At 39.1% G+C, this 18,303-nt stretch overlaps 1 protein-coding gene across 3 annotated transcripts in view; it reads left to right on the top strand.

The window, feature by feature from the left end:
• The window catches only part of CACNA2D1 (calcium voltage-gated channel auxiliary subunit alpha2delta 1), a 526,258-nt gene that overhangs the window by 151,328 nt on the left and 356,627 nt on the right, over positions 1–18,303 (top strand). The window lies entirely within an intron of this gene.

The following is an 18,303-nucleotide window of genomic DNA, read 5'->3' as shown; positions in this document are numbered from 1 at the left end:
AATACAGGAGCACCCAGATTCATAAAGCAAGTCCTTAGACCTACAAAGAGACTTAGACTCCCATACAATAATAATGGGAGACTTCAACACTCCACTGTCAATATTAGACAGATGAACGAGACAGAAAGTTAACAAGGATATCCAGGAATTGAACTCATCTCTGCACCAAGCGGACCTAATAGACATCTATAGAACTCTCCACCCCAAATCAACAGAATATACATTCTTCTCAGCACCACATCGCACTTATTCCAAAACTGACCACATAATTGGAAGTAAAGCACTCCTCAGCAAATGTACAAGAACAGAAATTATAACAAACTGTCTCTCAGACCACAGTTCAATCAAACTAGAACTCAGGACTAAGAAACTCAATCAAAACCGCTCAACTACATGGAAACTGAACAACCTGCTCCTGAATGACTACTGGGTACATAACGAAATGAAAGCAGAAATAAAGATGTTCTTTGAAACCAATGAGAACAAAGATACAACATACCAGAATCTCTGGGACACATTGAAAGCAGTGTGTAGAGGGAAATTTATAGCACTAAATGCCCACAAGAGAAAGCAGGAGAGATCTAAAATTGACACTCTAACATCACAATTAAAAGAACTAGAGAGGCAAGAGCAAACACATTCAAAAGCTAGCAGAAGGCAAGAAATAACTAAGATCAGAGCAGAACTGAAGGAGATAGAGACACAAAAAATCCTCCAAAAAATCAATGAATCCAGGAGTTGGTTTTTTGAAAAGATCAACAAAATTGACAGACCGCTAGCTAGACTAATAAAGAAGAAAAGAGAGAGGAATCAAATAGACGCAATAAAAAATGATAAAGGGGATATCACCACCGACCCCACAGAAATACAAACAACCATCAGAGAATACTATAAATGCCTCTACGCAAATCAACTAGAAAATCTAGAAGAAATGGATAATTTCCTGGACACTTACACTCTCCCAAGACTAAACCAGGAAGAAGTTGAATCCCTGAATAGACCAATAGCAGGCTCTGAAATTGAGGTAACAATTAATAGCCTACCCACCAAAAAAAGTCCAGGACCAGATGGATTCACAGCTGACTTCTACCAGAGGTACAAGGAGGAGCTGGTACCATTCCTTCTGAAACTATTCCAATCAATAGAAAAAGAGGGAATCCTCCCTAACTCTTTTTATGAGGCCGACATCATCCTGATACCAAAGCCTGGCAGAGACACAACAAAAAAAGAGAATTTTAGACCAATATCCCTGATGAACATCGATGCAAAAATCCTCAATAAAATACTGGCAAACCGGATTCAGCAGCACATCAAAAAGCTTATCCACTATGATCAAGTGGGCTTCATCCCTGGGATGCAAGGCTGGTTCAACATTCGCAAATCAATAAACGTAATCCAGCATATAAACAGAACCAAAGACAAGAACCACATGATTATCTCAATAGATGCAGAAAAGGCTTTTGACAAAATTCAACAGCCCTTCATGCTAAAAACGCTCAATAAATTCGGTATTGATGGAACGTACCTCAAAATAATAAGAGCTATTTATGACAAACCCACAGCTAATATCATACTGAATGGGCAAAAACTGGAAAAATTCCCTTTGAAAACTGGCACAAGACAGGGATGCCCCCTCTCACCACTCCTATTCAACATAGTGTTGGAAGTTCTGGCTAGGGCAATCAGGCAAGAGAAAGAAATCAAGGGTATCCAATTAGGAAAAGAAGAAGTCAAATTGTCCCTGTTTGCAGATGACATGATTGTATATTTAGAAAACCCCATTGTCTCAGCCCAAAATCTCCTTAAGCTGATAAGCAACTTCAGCAAAGTCTCAGGATACAAAATTAATGTGCAAAAATCACAAGCATTCTTATACACCAGTAACAGACAAGCAGAGAGCCAAATCAGGAATGAACTTCCATTCACAATTGCTTCAAAGAGAATCAAATACCTAGGAATCCAGCTTACAAGGGATGTAAAGGACCTCTTCAAGGAGAACTACAAACCACTGCTCAGTGAAATCAAAGAGGACACAAACAAATGGAAGAACATACCATGCTCATGGATAGGAAGAATCAATATCGTGAAAATGGCCATACTGCCCAAGGTTATTTATAGATTCAATGCCATCCCCATCAAGCTACCAATGACTTTCTTCACAGCATTGGAAAAAACTGCTTTAAAGTTCATATGGAACCTAAAAAGAGCCTGCATTGCCAAGAGAATCCTAAGTCAAAAGGACAAAGCTGGAGGCGTCACGCTACCTGACTTCAAACTATACTACAAGGCTACAGTAACGAAAACAGCAAGGTACTGGTACCACAACAGAGCTATAGACCAATGGAACAGAACAGAGTCCTCAGAAATAATACCACACATCTACAGCCATCTGATCTTTGACAAACCTGAGAGAAACAAGAAATGGGGAAAGGATTCCCTATTTAATAAATGGTGCTGGGAAAATTGGCTAGCCATAAGTAGAAAGCTGAAACTGGATCCTTTCCTTACTCCTTATACGAAAATTAATTCAAGATGGATTAGAGACTTAAATGTTAGACCTAATACCATCAAACCCTAGAAGAAAATCTAGGTAGTACCATTCAGGACATGGGCATGGGCAAGGACTTCATGTCTAAAACACCAAAAGCAACGGCAGCAAAAGCAAAAATTGACACATGGGATCTAATTAAACTAAAGAGCTTCTGCACAGCTAAAGAAACTACCATCAGAGTGAACAGGCAACCTACAGAATGGGAGAAAATTTTTGCAACCTACTCATCTGACAAAGGGCTAATATCCAGAATCTACAAAGAACTCAAACAAATATACAAGAAAAAAACAACCCCATCAAAAAGTGGGCAAAGGATATGAACAGACATTTCTCAAAAGAAGACATCCATACAGCCAACAGACACATGAAAAAATGCTCATCATCACTGGCCATCAGAGAAATGCAAATCAAAACCACAATGAGATACCATCTCACACCAGTTAGAATGGCAGTCATTCAAAAGTCAGGAAACAACAGGTGTTGGAGAGGATGTGGAGAAATAGGAACACTTTTACACTGTTGGTGGGATTGTAAACTAGTTCAACCATTATGGAAAACAGTATGGCGATTCCTCAAGGATCTAGAACTAGATGTACCATATGACCCAACCATCCCACTACTGGGTATATACCCAAAGGATTATAAATTACTCTACTACAAAGACACATGCACACGTATGTTTATTGCGGCACTATTCACAATAGCAAAGACTTGGAATCAACCCAAATGTCCATCTGTGACAGACTGGATTAAGAAAATGTGGCACATATACACCATGGAATACTATGCAGCCATCAAAAAGGATGAGTTTGCATCCTTTGTAGGGACATGGATGCAGCTGGAAACCATCATTCTTAGCAAACTATCACAAGAACAGAAAACCAAACACCGCATGTTCTCACTCATAGGTGGGAACTGAACAATGAGATCACTTGGACTCGGGAAGGGGAACATCCAACACTGGGGCCTATCATAGGGAGGGGGGAGGAGGGAGGGATTGCATTGGGGAGTTATACATGATATAAACGTCATGCACATGTACCCTAGAACTTAAAGTATAATAAAATAAATAAATAAATTAATTAATTAAAAAAAAAAGAAAAAAAAAAAAAAAAAAAGAGCTTTTGGTTATGCTGCTCATAGCGCCAAAAGTGCAGGGAAACCTTCCCTTTGCCCTCTATAGATTTGATGAAAATCAACTGATGAAAGGCAAATTAATAGGAGAAAATCACATAAATTTATTATTTGTGCACACATGTGCATGAGCATCATAGAAAATATGAAAACTCAAGAAATAGGCCAGATGGTGGTTGTTTTTATACCATCTTGTGTTATAAAAATTACAGGGACTTGGAGCATGGCAAGACAGGTTATAGGAGAGAAAGAAAGGCTTGGGGCAAAGGTAGTCTTGTTATGTAAATGAAATCTCATAGGTAGCAGCTCTGAGAAAGAATGGATGATAGGCTGTGGTTGAGTTTATTTCCTACATCTGGAGGTAACGTGTAGGGCCCCAGAAAAATATTGATTATTTATTTCACTAATAAGATTGTTTTCAACAGATGCAAATCTCCTTGACAAAAGACAGCTTTCAGGACTATTTGAATTGCCATCTCAGAATAGCCATCTCTGAATAGCCTCTGAATAGCCATCTCAAAATATGTCAAAGAAGTATATTTTGGAGTGCAATGTTTTTGGTTCCCTTTATTATCATCCAATTATTTCTATATAAATGTTTACTTTAAAAATCATAGTTATGCCAAAATACTTTGTATGCATGTACATGTGTGCGTGAGACTTACAAAATACAGTGTCTTAATTAAAATGAATTTCATAAGTCATTCTTCACAATTATCATTTTAGAGAGAAGTTATCTGAAATTCAGATAAATAAATTACCCAAGATTGCAACATTAATTAGTGGCAGAGTTAAGACCATTTGAGACTAACAGCAATTCTTTTTAAAAAAATTAACATTAAATTTTTTTGAATCATTACATAGTATCTGTACATCCTTATGGTGGACATGTGATATTTTGTTACATGCATAGAATGTGTAACGATCAAGTCAGGGTATTTAGGGTGTCTGTTGCCTCGATATTTTCCATTGTTTTGTGTTGGGAACTGATCAAGTCCTCTATTCTAGCTATTTTGAGATAAACAATACATCGTTGTTAACTATTGTCACTCTACTCTGTTATCAATCATTAGAACTCATTACTTCTCTTTCATTGTGTGTTTGTGCCGATTAACCAACCTGTCTTTATGCCCCTCTCTATATACCCCTTCCTAAAATATTCCCAGCCTCTGGTTATCTATCATTATACTTTTTACCTCCATGAAATACAACTTTTTAGCATCCACATATGATTGAGAACATGCGATATTTGTCTTTCTGCTTCTGGCGTATTTCACTTAACGTAATGATCTCCAGTTCCATTCATGTTGCTGCTAATGACAGAATTTCATTCTTTTTTTGTGGCCCAATAGTATTTCATTAAGTATATATGCTACCACATTTTCTTATCTATTCATCTACTGATGGACACTTAGACTGATAACCTATCTTTGCCATTGTGGTGTAGTGTTGCAATAAACTTGGGAGTGCAGTTATCTCTTTAATACGCTGATTTTCTTTCCTTTGGATTAATGCCCACTAGTGGGATTATTGGATAGAATGGTAGTTAAATTTTTAGTTTTTTAAGAAATCTCCATACTGTTTTCCATAGTGGCTGTAGTAATTTACATTACTACCAAAAGTATGTAAGAGTTCTCTTTTCTCTACGTTCTCACCAGCATCTATTACATTTTGTTCTTTTATTAATAGCCCTTCTAACTGGAATAAGATGATAACTCATGTGGTTTTGATTTGCATTTCCCTGATGATTAGTGATGTTGAATATTTTTTTATATACCTGTTAGCCATTTGTATGTCTCCTTTTGAGAAATGTCTGTTTATATCCTCTGCCCATTTTTTAACTGTTGAGTTGTTTGAGTTCCTTATATATCCTTGATATTAGTCCCTTGTCAGATGAATAGTTTGCAAATATTTTCTCCCCTTCAATAGGTTGTCTTTTTACTCTGTTTTTTTCTTTGCTGTGCAGAAGCTTTTCAGTTTAATATGGTCCCATTTGTCTAATTTTGTTTTTGTTGCCTGTGTTTTTAAGATCTTAGCCTAAAAATTTTTGCCTAGACCAATGAAGTGTCTACCCTATCTTCTCTTGTAGTAATTTTAGTTTCAGGTCTTACATTTACATCTTTAATCCCTCTTTAGTTGATTTTTGTATACGGTGAAAGATAGGGGCCCAGTTTCATCTTAGCGCTTTTGTAAAAAATCAGTTGGCTGTAAATATGTGGATTTATTCCTGAGTTCTCTGTTCTGTTCCACTGATCTATGTGTCTATTTTTATACCAATGCCATACTGTTTTGGTTACTGTTGCCTTGTAATATATTTTGAAGTCAAGTACTGATGCCTCCAGCTTTGTTCTTTTAGCTCAGGATTGCTTTAGCTACTTGAGATTTTTTTAGTTACATACACAGTTTAGAATTTTTTTTTCTATTTCTGTGAAAAATAACATTGGAATTTTTGGTAGGTATTACAATGGATCTGTACATTGCTTTGAGTAATATAGTCATCTTGATAATAATTATTTTGGTCTTAAAAGACCAAATGTTGACTGGGCACAGTGGCTCACACCTGTAATCCCAGCACTTTGGGAGGCCAAGGCAAGTGGATCATGAGGCCAGGAGATTGAGACCATCCTGGCGAACATGGTGAAACCCTGTTTCTATGAAAAATATAAAAACAAAATTAGTTGGGTGTGGTGGCGGGCGCCTGTAGTCCTGCCTACTCAGGAGGCTGATGTGGGAGAGTGGTGTGAACCGAGGAGGCGGAGCTTGCAGTGAGCCGCACCACTGCACTCCAGCCTGGGCAACAGAGCAAGACTCCATCTTAGAAAAAAAGAAAAAGGCCAGATGTTGAAATGTTGTATTATTTCTCCAACGTATCATCTTGCTTCCTATGTTAACTCTTCCTTTGTGACATGATTCTTAATGGTTGTCTAAACAATCTTTTAGACATTTTAGGATTTACTTAACTATTCCCTTTAGTAAACAATTATATTTAGCTTATATTTGCCTGTATATAATTATTGTTTGGATGCATGACTTGTACATAGTCATTTCTGATATTCAAGGTTACTGCTTGAATAGATTTTAAGAATTAGAAATCGTGTGGGCCAGGTGCAGTGGCTCATGCCTGTAATCCCAGCACTTTGGGAAGCCACGGTGGACGGATCACCTGAGGTCGGGAGTTTGAGACCAGCCTGACCAACATGGAGAAACCCCGTCTCTACTAAAAATACAAAATTAGTTGGGTGTGGTGGTGCATACCTGTTTCCCAGCAACTTGGGAGGCTGAGGCAGGAGAATCACTTGAACCCGGGAGGCGGAGGTTGCAGTGAACCAAGATTGCACCATTGCACTCCAGCCTGGGCAACAATAGCGAAACTCCGTCTCAAACAAAGGAAAAAAAAAAAAATTGGAAATCGTGAAGGTGAAGGTTTGTGCATTTCAAGGCGTTTTATTACACATACTCAAATTGGGCTGTGAAAGTATAGTCTAATGTTTGGATGTACTCATTCTCTCACACTTTACCACCTACATTAGGGGTTACCATTTCGAAATGTATGTGTCAACTACATAAATGGAAATTTTATTGATACATAAAACATTCTTTATATGAAAAATCACCAAAAAAACCCCAAAATCTCGACCTCTACTAAGGGGTACAGTTATATGCAGATTTTGTTTTTTCAATAGAGTTGATAGGTTCATGGAATATTATTTAGGAAAGGAAATTTAAATACATTCTGTCCATAAAATATAATAGCATAGGCCAGGCAGTGGCTCACGCCTATAATTCCAGCACTTTGGGAGGCTGAGGTGGATGGATCACCTGAGGTCAGGAGTTCGAGACCAGCCTGGCCAACATGGTGAAACCCCATCTCTACTAAAAAAACACAAAAAATTAGCCAAGTGTGGTGGCCGGCACCTGTAATTCCAGCTATTCGGGAGGCTGAGGCAGGAGAATCGCTTGAACCCAGGAGGCAGAGGTTGCAGTCAGCGGAAAATTGCACCACTGCACTCCAGCCTGTGTTACAGAGAGATACTCCATCCCAAAAAATATATATGTGTGTGTATGTATGTAGTATTTACCAAAATTAATACACAATTTAATGGAAACATCCCTTATTTATGTAAGAAAATTTATTTTAAAAATTCATATTTGAAATATTTGAAAATTAGATATCAAATTTTCTACCATCTATGTTGGTGGGAATAAAAAGGATCATTATCAATCTACTCTTAACAACTCTTTTTTCATTATGTATGGTTAGGGCAACATGTACATTTTATACTATGTATATATTTATATTTTGATTCATCAAATTTCTAAGTGAAAAATGATCACCTAAGACATTGGTTTGCTCTATTAAGATAGCAAACCTGGTCAGGCACCGCGATTTATGCCTATAATCCCAGCAATTTGGGTGGCTGACGTGGGCAGATCACCTGAGGTTGGAGTTCAAGACTAGCCTGACCAACGTGGAGAAACCCTGTCTCTACTAAAAATACAAAATTAGCCGGGTGTTGTGGCACATGCCTGTAATCCCAACTACTTGGGAGGCTGAGGCAGGAAAATCGCTTGAACCCGGGAGGCGGAGTTTGCGGTGAGCCAAGATCATGGTTTTTCACTCCAGCCTGGGCAACAAGAGTGAAACTCCATCCCCCACCTGTCCCCCGACTCCAAAAAACGATAGCAAACTTTTCTTTAGTCATTCACGTTCTTACCATGTCAACTTCTACGCAAATTCAATGAAACTGTAATATGTAAATTAAATTGCAATGTTTACATTTGGATGTTATTTATCAACCTAACAAATCTTTCTTTGTAAAATTTAAATTTGGAAGTTATCAACGGCTTCATTATAATCACTAACACCAGCAATCCAGGTCCTAGTTTTTCAATATATTAAAGTATTCAGACTGTGTTTTGAAAACTGACACTATATCAGTTTCATGTGTATTTTAATTTTAGAAAGTACATACTATGTCTAGATTATTATAGTTATAATGTTTTAGTTTTATTTTATGTTGTATTTATATTTATAGAAGACAGATTTGTGGATTAGATTTGAATTCTCTGTATTCTGAATTGCTGTAACCTCACTATTCTAAATATTCTAATTTAAGAAGCCTTCCTCCTTTGGTTGACTATCATTTAATTATGTCCTTAAGTTGGAAAACATGGTTGACATGTTTAACTTTATGAATTAGAAATAATTACTTTGAAAAAAATGGTCTTTCCTGCATACTTACACAGTAGCAAATATAGCAAATTACTGAGGCTTTTCATATATATTCTGATAACCTTTAGTTTTACATGAATTACTCATGGCTTTTACTTTTGTTTTATGTGGACAACTTTTGTTTTATGTGGACAACATGGTTTGTATATTACATGATGAAAGAGCTTTTCAAATTCTCATTCTTTTACATATAAAATATTCATTTAAAAGGATATCTGCAATCCTATTAAGGGCTGTGAGTTCTTCTATGATCTGGTTTGTCCTTTCCTTTCTGATTTAATTCCTCTTGACCCCTTACAATGCTTCAGTCCAGAAGCCTTATCTTTATTCCTGCCTAAGAATATTTGCACGTTCTGTTCCCTTTACTTAAAAAAAAATACTCCCTAGCTCAGTGCTTTATTTACTTTTTCTTTCTTCACCTTAGGTCTCAGTGTGAAGATCAAAATAACCTGCTTGACGATGTTGTTTAAATCAGACACCCACCCCTATTGTTATTCTGAATGGGAGACACCAACCTGTATTATCTTCAGAGCAATGATCACAGATTGGTCATGATTCAAGTTTTTGTTTGTTTCATTGTCTCCTAACTGGTAAAATCCATAAGCGCCCATTTCAGTTCATATTTATCTTCATACCTGTTGGGCCTAACATAGTTCCTAATATATAGTTGGTGTTCTATAAATATTTACTGAATGAATAAGTTGGCTAATGATTAAAATGTAGGTTTTTTTCCCTTTTATAAGCTCTCTAATATTTTCTGATTTTCTTTCTTTTTTTTTTTTTTTGAGACGGAGTCTTGCTCTGTCGCCCAGGCTGGAGTGCAGTGGCCAGATCTCAGCTCACTGCAAGCTCCGCCTCCCGGGTTTACGCCATTCTCCCGCCTCAGCCTCCGGAGTAGCTGGGACTACAGGCGCCCACCACCTCGCCTGGCTAGTTTTTTTTTGGATTTTTAGTAGAGATGGGGTTTCACCGTGTTAGCCAGGATGGTCTCGATCTCCTGACCTCGTGATCTGCCCGTCTCGGCCTCCCAAAGTGCTGGGATTACAGGCTTGAGCCACCGCGCCCGGCCTATTTTCTGATTTTCTATAATCCTATTAATTTAGGGCTGTAGAAATCAATTATGTTTATCTGATTGCTACTCATATAACAATAAAACTGAAGTTTAAAGACATGATAGTGAAGTGAAGGCACTTTGAAATTATGTATTCATACTCTCATCTAAACTTTTTTTTTTTTTTTTTTTTTGAGATAGAGTCTTGCTCTGTTGCCCAAGCTGGAGTGTAGTGATGTGATCTCGGCTCACTGTAACCTCTGCCTCCTGGGTTCAAGTGATTCTTGTGCCTCAGCCTCCCCAGTAGCTGGGACTATAGTCACCTACCAGCTCGCCTGGCTAATTTTTTATTTTTAGTAGAGATGGGGTTTCACCATGTTAGCCAGGCTGGTCTCGAACTCCTGACCTCGAGTGATCTGCCCACTCCAGCCTGCCAAAGTGCTGGGATTACAGGCGTGAGCCACCGCACCCAGTCATTCTCATCTAACTTTTAAAGTAAAACTATCGGGGGCGGAGCAAGATGGCCGAATAGGAACAGCTCCAGTCTCCAACTCCCAGCGCGAGAGACACAGAAGACCGGTGATTTCTGCATTTTCAACTGAGGTACTGGGGTCATCTCACTGGGGAGTGCCGGACAATTGATGCTGGTCAGCTGCTGCAGCCCAACCAGCGAGAGCTGAAGCAGGGCGAGGCATTGCCTCACCTGGGAAGCACAAGGGGGAAGGGAATCCCTTTTCCTAGCCAGGGGAACTGAGACACACAACACCTGGAAAATCGGGTAATTCCCACCCCAATACTGCGCTTTAAGCAAACGGGCACACGTGGAGATTATACCCACACCTGGCCGGGAGGGTCCCAGGGCCACGGAGCCTCCCTCATTGCTAGCACAGCAGTCTGTGATCTAACCCAAACGGCAGCAGCGAGGCTGGGGGAGGGGCGCCCGCCATTGCTGAGGCTTAAGTAGGTAAACAAAGCCGCTAGGAAGCTCGAACTGGGTGGAGCTCACAGCAGCTCAAGGAAACCTGCCTGTCTCTGTAGACTCCACCTCTGGGGACAGGGCACAGCTAAACAACAAAAGGGGAAGCAGCAGTGGCCTGTGCAGACACGAACGACTCTGTCTGACAGCTTTGAAGAGAGCAGTGGATCTCCCAACAGGGAGGTTGAGATCTGAGAAGGGACAGACTGCCTGCTCAAGTGGGTCCCTGACCCCTGAGTAGCCTAACTGGGAGACATCCCCCACTAGGGGCAGTCTGACACCCCACACCTCACAGGGTGGAGTACACCCCTGAGAGGAAGCTTCCAAAGTAAGAATCAGACAGGTACACTCGCTGTTCAGCAATATTCTATCTTCTGCAACCTCTGCTGCTGATACCCAGGCAAACAGGTTCTGGAGTGGACCTCAAGCAATATCCAACAGACCTACAGCTGAGGGTCCTGACTATTAGAAGGAAAACTATCAAACAGGAGGAACACCTATACCAAAACCCCATCCGTATGTCACCATCATCAAAGACCAGAGGCAGATAAAACCACGAAGATGGGGAAGAAGCAGGGCATAAAAGCTGGAAATTCAAAAAATAAGAGCGCATCTCCCCCTGCAAAGGAGCGCAGCTCATCACCAGCAACGGATCAAAGCTGGTGAGAGAATGACTTTGACGAAATGAGAGAAGAAGGCTTCAGTCCATCAAACTCTCAGAGCTAAAGGAGGAATTACGTACCCAGCGCAAAGAAACTAAAAATCTTGAAAAAAGAGTGGAAGAATTGATAGCTAGAATAATTAATGCAGAGAAGGTCATAAATGAAATGACAGAGATGAAAACCATGACACGAGAAATACGTGACAAATCCACAAGCTTCAGTAACCGACTCGATCAACTGGAAGAAAGAGTATCAGCGATTGAGGATCAAATGAATGAAATGAAGTGAGAAGAGAAACCAAAAGAAAAAAAGAGAAAAGAAATGAACAAAGCGTGCAAGAAGTATGGGATTATGTAAAAAGACCAAATTTACGTCTGATTGGGGTGCCTGAAAGTGAGGGGGAAAATGGAACCAAGTTGGAAAACACTCTTCAGGATATCATCCAGGAGAATTTCCCCAACCTAGCAGGGCAGGCCAACATTCAAATCCAGGAAAAACAGAGAACACCACAAAAATACTCCTCGAGAAGAGCAACTCCAAGACACATAATTGCCAGATTCACCAAAGTTGAAATGAAGGAAAAAATCTTAAGGGCAGCCAGAGAGAAAGGTCGGGTTACCCACAAAGGGAAGCCCATAAGACTAACAGCAGATCTCTCGGCAGAAACTCTACAAGCCAGAAGAGAGTGGGGGCCAATATTCAACATTCTTAAAGAAAAGAATTTTCAACCCAGAATTTCATATCCAGCCAAACTAAGTTTCATCAGTGAAGGAGAAATAAAATCCTTTACAGATAAGCAAATGCTTAGAGATTTTGTCACCACCAGGCCTGCCTTACAAGAGACCCTGAAGGAAGCCCTAAACATGGAAAGGAACAACCGGTACCAGCCATTGCAAAATATGCCAAATTGTAAAGACCATCGAGGCTAGGAAGAAACTGCATCAACTAACGAGCAAAATAACCAGTTAATATCATAATGGCAGGATCAAGTTCACACATAACCATATTAACCTTAAATGTTAATGGACTAAATGCTCCAATTAAAAGACACAGACTGGCAAACTGGATAAAGCGTCAAGACCCATCAGTCTGCTGTATTCAGGAGAGCCATCTCACATGCAGAGACATACATAGGCTCAAAATAAAGGGATGGAGGAAGATCTACCAAGCAAATGGAGAACAAAAAAAAGCAGGGTTTGCAATCCTAGTCTCTGATAAAATAGACTTTAAACCATCAAAGATCAAAAGAGACAAAGAAGGCCATTACATAATGGTAAAGGGATCAATTCAACAGGAAGAGCTAACTCTCCTAAATATCTATGCACCCAATACAGGAGCACCCAGATTCATAAAGCAAGTCCTTAGAGACTTACAAAGAGACTTAGACTCCCATACAATAATAATGGGAGACTTCAACACTCCACTGTCAACATTAGACAGATCAATGAGACAGAAAGTTAACAAGGATATCCAGGAATTGAACTCATCTCTGCACCAAGCAGACCTAATAGATATCTATAGAACTCTCCACCCCAAATCAACAGAATATACATTCTTCTCAGCACCACATCACATGTATTCTAAAATTGACCACATAATTGGAAGTAAAGCACTCCTCAGCAAATGTACAAGAACAGAAATTATAACAAACTGTCTCTCAGACCACAGTGCAATCAAACTAGAACTCAGGACTAAGAAACCCAATCAAAACCGCTCAACCACCTGGAAACTGAACAGCCTGCTCCTGAATGACTACTGGGTACATAACGAAATGAAGGCAGAAATAAAGATGTTCTTTGAAACCAATGAGAACAAAGATACAACATACCAGAATCTCTGGGACACATTGAAAGCAGTGTGTAGAGGGAAATTTATAGCACTAAATGCCCACAAGAGAAACCTGGGAAGATCTAAAATTGACACTCTAACATCACAATTAAAAGAACTGGAGAAGCAAGAGCAAACACATTCAAAAGCTAGCAGAAGGCAAGAAATAACTAAGATCAGAGCAGAACTGAAGGAGATAGAGACACAAAAAACCCTCCAAAAAATCAATGAATCCAGGAGTTTTTTGAAAAAATCAACAAAATTGACAGACCGCTAGCAAGACTAATAAAGAAGAAAAGAGAGAAGAATCAAATAGACACAATAAAAAATGATAAAGGGGATATCACCACGAACCCCACAGAGATACAATCTACCATCAGAGAATACTATAAACACCTCTACACAAATCAACTAGAAAATCTAGAAGAAATGGATAATTTCATGGACACTTACACTCTTCCAAGACTAAACCAGGAAGAAGTTGAATCCCTGAATAGACCAATAGCAGGCTCTGAAATTGAGGCAATAATTAATAGCCTACCAACCAAAAAAAGTCCAGGACCAGATGGATTCACAGCTGACTTCTACCAGAGGTACAAGGAGGAGCTGGTACCATTCCTTCTGAAACTATTCCAATCAATTGAAAAAGAAGGAATCCTCCCTAACTCGTGTTATGAGGCCAACATCATCCTGATACCAAAGCCTGGCAGAGACACCACAAAAAAAGAAAATTTTAGACAAATATCCCTGATGAACATCGATGCAAAAATCCTCAATAAAGTACTGGCAAACCGGATTCAGCAGCACATCAAAAAGCTTATCCACCATGATCAAGTGGGCTTCATCCCTGGGATGCAAGGCTGGTTCAACATTTGCAAATCAATAAACGTAATCCAGCATATAAACAGAATCAAAGACAAGAACCACATGATTATCTCAATAGATGCAGAAAAGGCTTTTGACAAAATTCAACAGCCCTTCATGCTAAAAATGCTCAATAAATTCGGTATTGATGGAACGTACCTCAAAATAATAAGAGCTATTTATGACAAACCCACAGCCAATATCACAGTGAATGGGCAAAAACTGGAAAAATTCCCTTTGAAAACTGGCACAAGACAGGGATGCCCTCTGTCCCCACTCCTATTCAACATAGTGTTGGAAGTTCTGGCTAGGGCAACCAGGCAAGAGAAAGAAATCCAGGGTATCCAGTTAGGAAAAGAAGAAGTCAAATTGTCCCTGTTTGCAGATGACATGATTGTATATTTAGAAAACCCCATTGTCTCAACCCAAAATCTCCTTAAGCTGATAAGCAACTTCAGCAAAGTCTCGGGATACAAAATTAATGTGCAAAAATCACAAGCATTCTTATACACCAGTAACAGACAAGCAGAGAGCCAAATCAGGAATGAACTTCCATTCACAATTGCTTCAAAGAGAATAAAATACCTAGGAATCCAACTTGCAAGGGTTGTAAAGGACCTCTTCAAGGAGAACTACCAACCACTGCTCAGTGAAATAAAAGAGGACACAAACAAATGGAAGAACATACCATGCTCATGGATAGGGAGAATCAATATCATTAAAATGGCCATACTGCCCAAGGTTATAGATTCAATGCCATCCCCATCAAGCTACCAATGACTTTCTTCACAGAATTGGAAAAAACTGCTTTAAAGTTCATATGGAACCAAAAAAGAGCCCGCATTGCCAAGACAATCCTAAGTCAAAAGAACAAAGCTGGAGGCATCACGCTACCTGACTTCAAACTATACTACAAGGCTACAGTAACGAAAACAGCAAGGTACTGGTACCACAACAGAGCTATAGACCAATGGAACAGAACAGAGTCCTCAGAAATAATACCACACATCTACAGCCATCTGATCTTTGACAAACCTGAGAGAAAAGAAATGGGGAAAGGATTCCCTATTTAATAAATGGTGCTGGGAAAATTGGCTAGCCATAAGTAGAAAGCTGAAACTGGATCCTTTCCTTACTCCTTATACGAAAATTAATTCAAGGTGGATTAGAGACTTAAATGTCAGAGCTAATACCATAAAAACCCTAGAAGAAAACCTAGGTAATACCATTCAGGACATGGGCATGTGCAAGGACTTCATGTCTAAAACACCAAAAGCAATGGCAGCAAAAGCCAAAATTGAGAAATGGGATCTAATTAAACTAAAGAGCTTCTGCACAGCAAAAGAAACTACCATCAGAGTGAACAGGCAACCTACAGAATGGGAGAAAATTTTTGCAATCTACTCATCTGACAAAGGGCTAATATCCAGAATCTACAAAGAACTCAAACAAATATACAAGAAAAAAACAAACAACCCCATCAAAAAGTGGGCAAAGGATACTAACAGACATTTCTCAAAAGAAGACATCCATACAGCCAACAGACACATGAAAAAATGCTCATCATCACTGGCCATCAGAGAGATGCAAATCAAAACCACAATGAGATACCATCTCACACCAGTTAGAATGGCAATCATTCAAAAGTCAGTAAACAACAGGTGCTGGAGAGGATGTGGAGAAATAGGAACACTTTTACACTGTTGGTGGGATTGTAAACTAGTTCAACCATTATGGAAAACAGTATGGCGGTTCCTCAAGGATCTAGATCTAGATGTACCATATGACCCAGCCATCCCACTACTGGGTATATACCCAAAGGATTATAAATCATGCTGCTATAAAGACACATGCACACGTATGTTTATTGCGGCACTATTCACAATAGCAAAGACTTGGAATCAACCCAAATGTCCATCTGTGACAGACTGGATTAAGAAAATGTGGCACATATACACCATGGAATATTATGTAGCCATAAAAAAGGATGAGTTTGCATCCTTTGTAGGGACATGGATGCAGCTGGAAGCCATCATTTTTAGCAAACTGTCACAAGAACAGAAAACCAAACACCGCATGTTCTCACTCATAGGTGGGAACTGAACAATGAGATCACTTGGACTCGGGAAGGGGAACATCACACACCGGGGCCTATCATGGGGAGGGGGGAGTGGGGAGGGATTGCATTGGGAGTTATACCTGATATAAATGACGAATTGATGGGTGTTGACGAGTTGATGGGTGCAGCACACCAACATGGCACAAGTATACATATGTAACAAACCTGCACGTTATGCACATGTACCCTAGAATTTAAAGTATAATAAAAAAAAAAAAAAAAAAGGAAGGTGACTAGGGACTCAAGGTCAAAATTTGGACTACCTGTTGTAGAAACATATTAGAAAATGAAAAAGGAACATAATAACATTGAATTGCTATGTTATGGGCAATGACTGAAATTGGACTAATAACCAAAACTGGGAACCCACTAGGAAATGACTTCATTAGGGTTATCTTTGCAATTTATACCAGGCAGATTATAATGACAAGTATATTGGAGAAATATTGTTGAAGTAATCGGATTATTTTATGTTAACAGTGAATGTTTAAATATAATCACTAATTAATGGATGAATAATTGTATTAAATATAATACCTCACATAAACAGTGCCCTTTAAAATGCAAAGAAATAAAAAATAAAAAAAAAAAGTAAAACTATCTTCACTGTTCTTTCTGAGAAAACGCTGATTCCAAAATACCCAAAACAATAATGAGAAAGTAGAAGTTTCCACTTTGACCTACTTTCTCCCTAAAACCCCCCCAAACAAACAAAAAAAATAACAGAATAATTTGCTATATGATCAACTTTCATTGTATACATAGTGTCTCTTTAATGTTAACAACATGTTTGTATGATAAGTAGAGAATTTTTTTTTTCCAATTAACCAGGTGAGTAAAAAATGACTTGATATTTACTGTTAGTTTTACTTTTTTTTTTTTCAGACAGAGTCTCGCTCTTTTCGCCCAGGCTGGGTGCAGTGGCGCCATATCGGCTCACTGCAACCTCCACCTCCCAGGTTCAAGGGATTCTCCTGCCTCAGCCTCCTGAGTAGTTGCGATTACAGGCGCATGCCACCAGGCCCGGCCAATTTTTGTACTTTTAGTAGAGACGGGGTTTTGCCATGTTGGCCAGGCTTGTCTTGAACTCCTGACCTCAGGTGATCGGCCCACCTCGGCCTCCCATAGTGCTGGGATTACAGGCGTGAGCCACTGTGCCTGGCCTCCTTTTACTTATTAGTCGAACTATATGTACATAAACTTGCCTCATTAGACGTTTGGAGCCGGGTGTGGTAGCATGCATCTGTAGTCCCAGCTACTCAGAACACTCAAGCCTAGGAGTTAGAGGCTGAAGTGTGCCTGCGCAAAGCCACTGCTTTCCAGCATGGGCAACATAGTGAGACCCTTGTCTCCTAAGAAAGAAAAAAGGACGTTTGGACCCTTTTTAAAAATAAATTTCATAGTATGATTGAACTATAAATATGAAATTATGAAATTTAAAGTAAAGAAAGGAAACTTATTCATAAGTTCTGGTCACCAATTTTAAGTAAAGAGAGTAGATACTGTCATTCAGATGTTAACAATATTATAGAAAAGAATAGAAAACTTGGATTATGTGTCTGAAATATATAAGCATAGAAGAAGAAGGAAGACAGTGGAATCTCAGATGACCTCATAATGCCACTCTGTAATGTTATCTTTTAGTGGCAATTATGGTTATAGTCCACTTAATATTAGTACACCAGGAAATCAAAGAACTGGGTAGTAAGTGGGAATGTCTGCATTGCCCTGGGATTCCCTATTGGTGGAAAACATTTACATGGCACTAGTTTTTAGATTCATTATTTGCTACTGGAGCACTTTAAAAATTCATACTAAATATTACTCAGTAATTACCAATTAGTATGTATAATTCTACAATAGCTGCAAACGTTTTTGTGTTGAAG

This window comes from Trachypithecus francoisi, unplaced genomic scaffold (genome assembly GCF_009764315.1).
Source record: "Trachypithecus francoisi isolate TF-2019V2 unplaced genomic scaffold, Tfra_2.0 Lachesis_group4, whole genome shotgun sequence".
Taxonomy (NCBI): Eukaryota; Metazoa; Chordata; class Mammalia; order Primates; family Cercopithecidae; genus Trachypithecus; species Trachypithecus francoisi.
The sequence above is the reverse complement of the archived record's forward strand: the minus strand, read 5'-3'. Positions and strand labels throughout refer to the sequence as shown.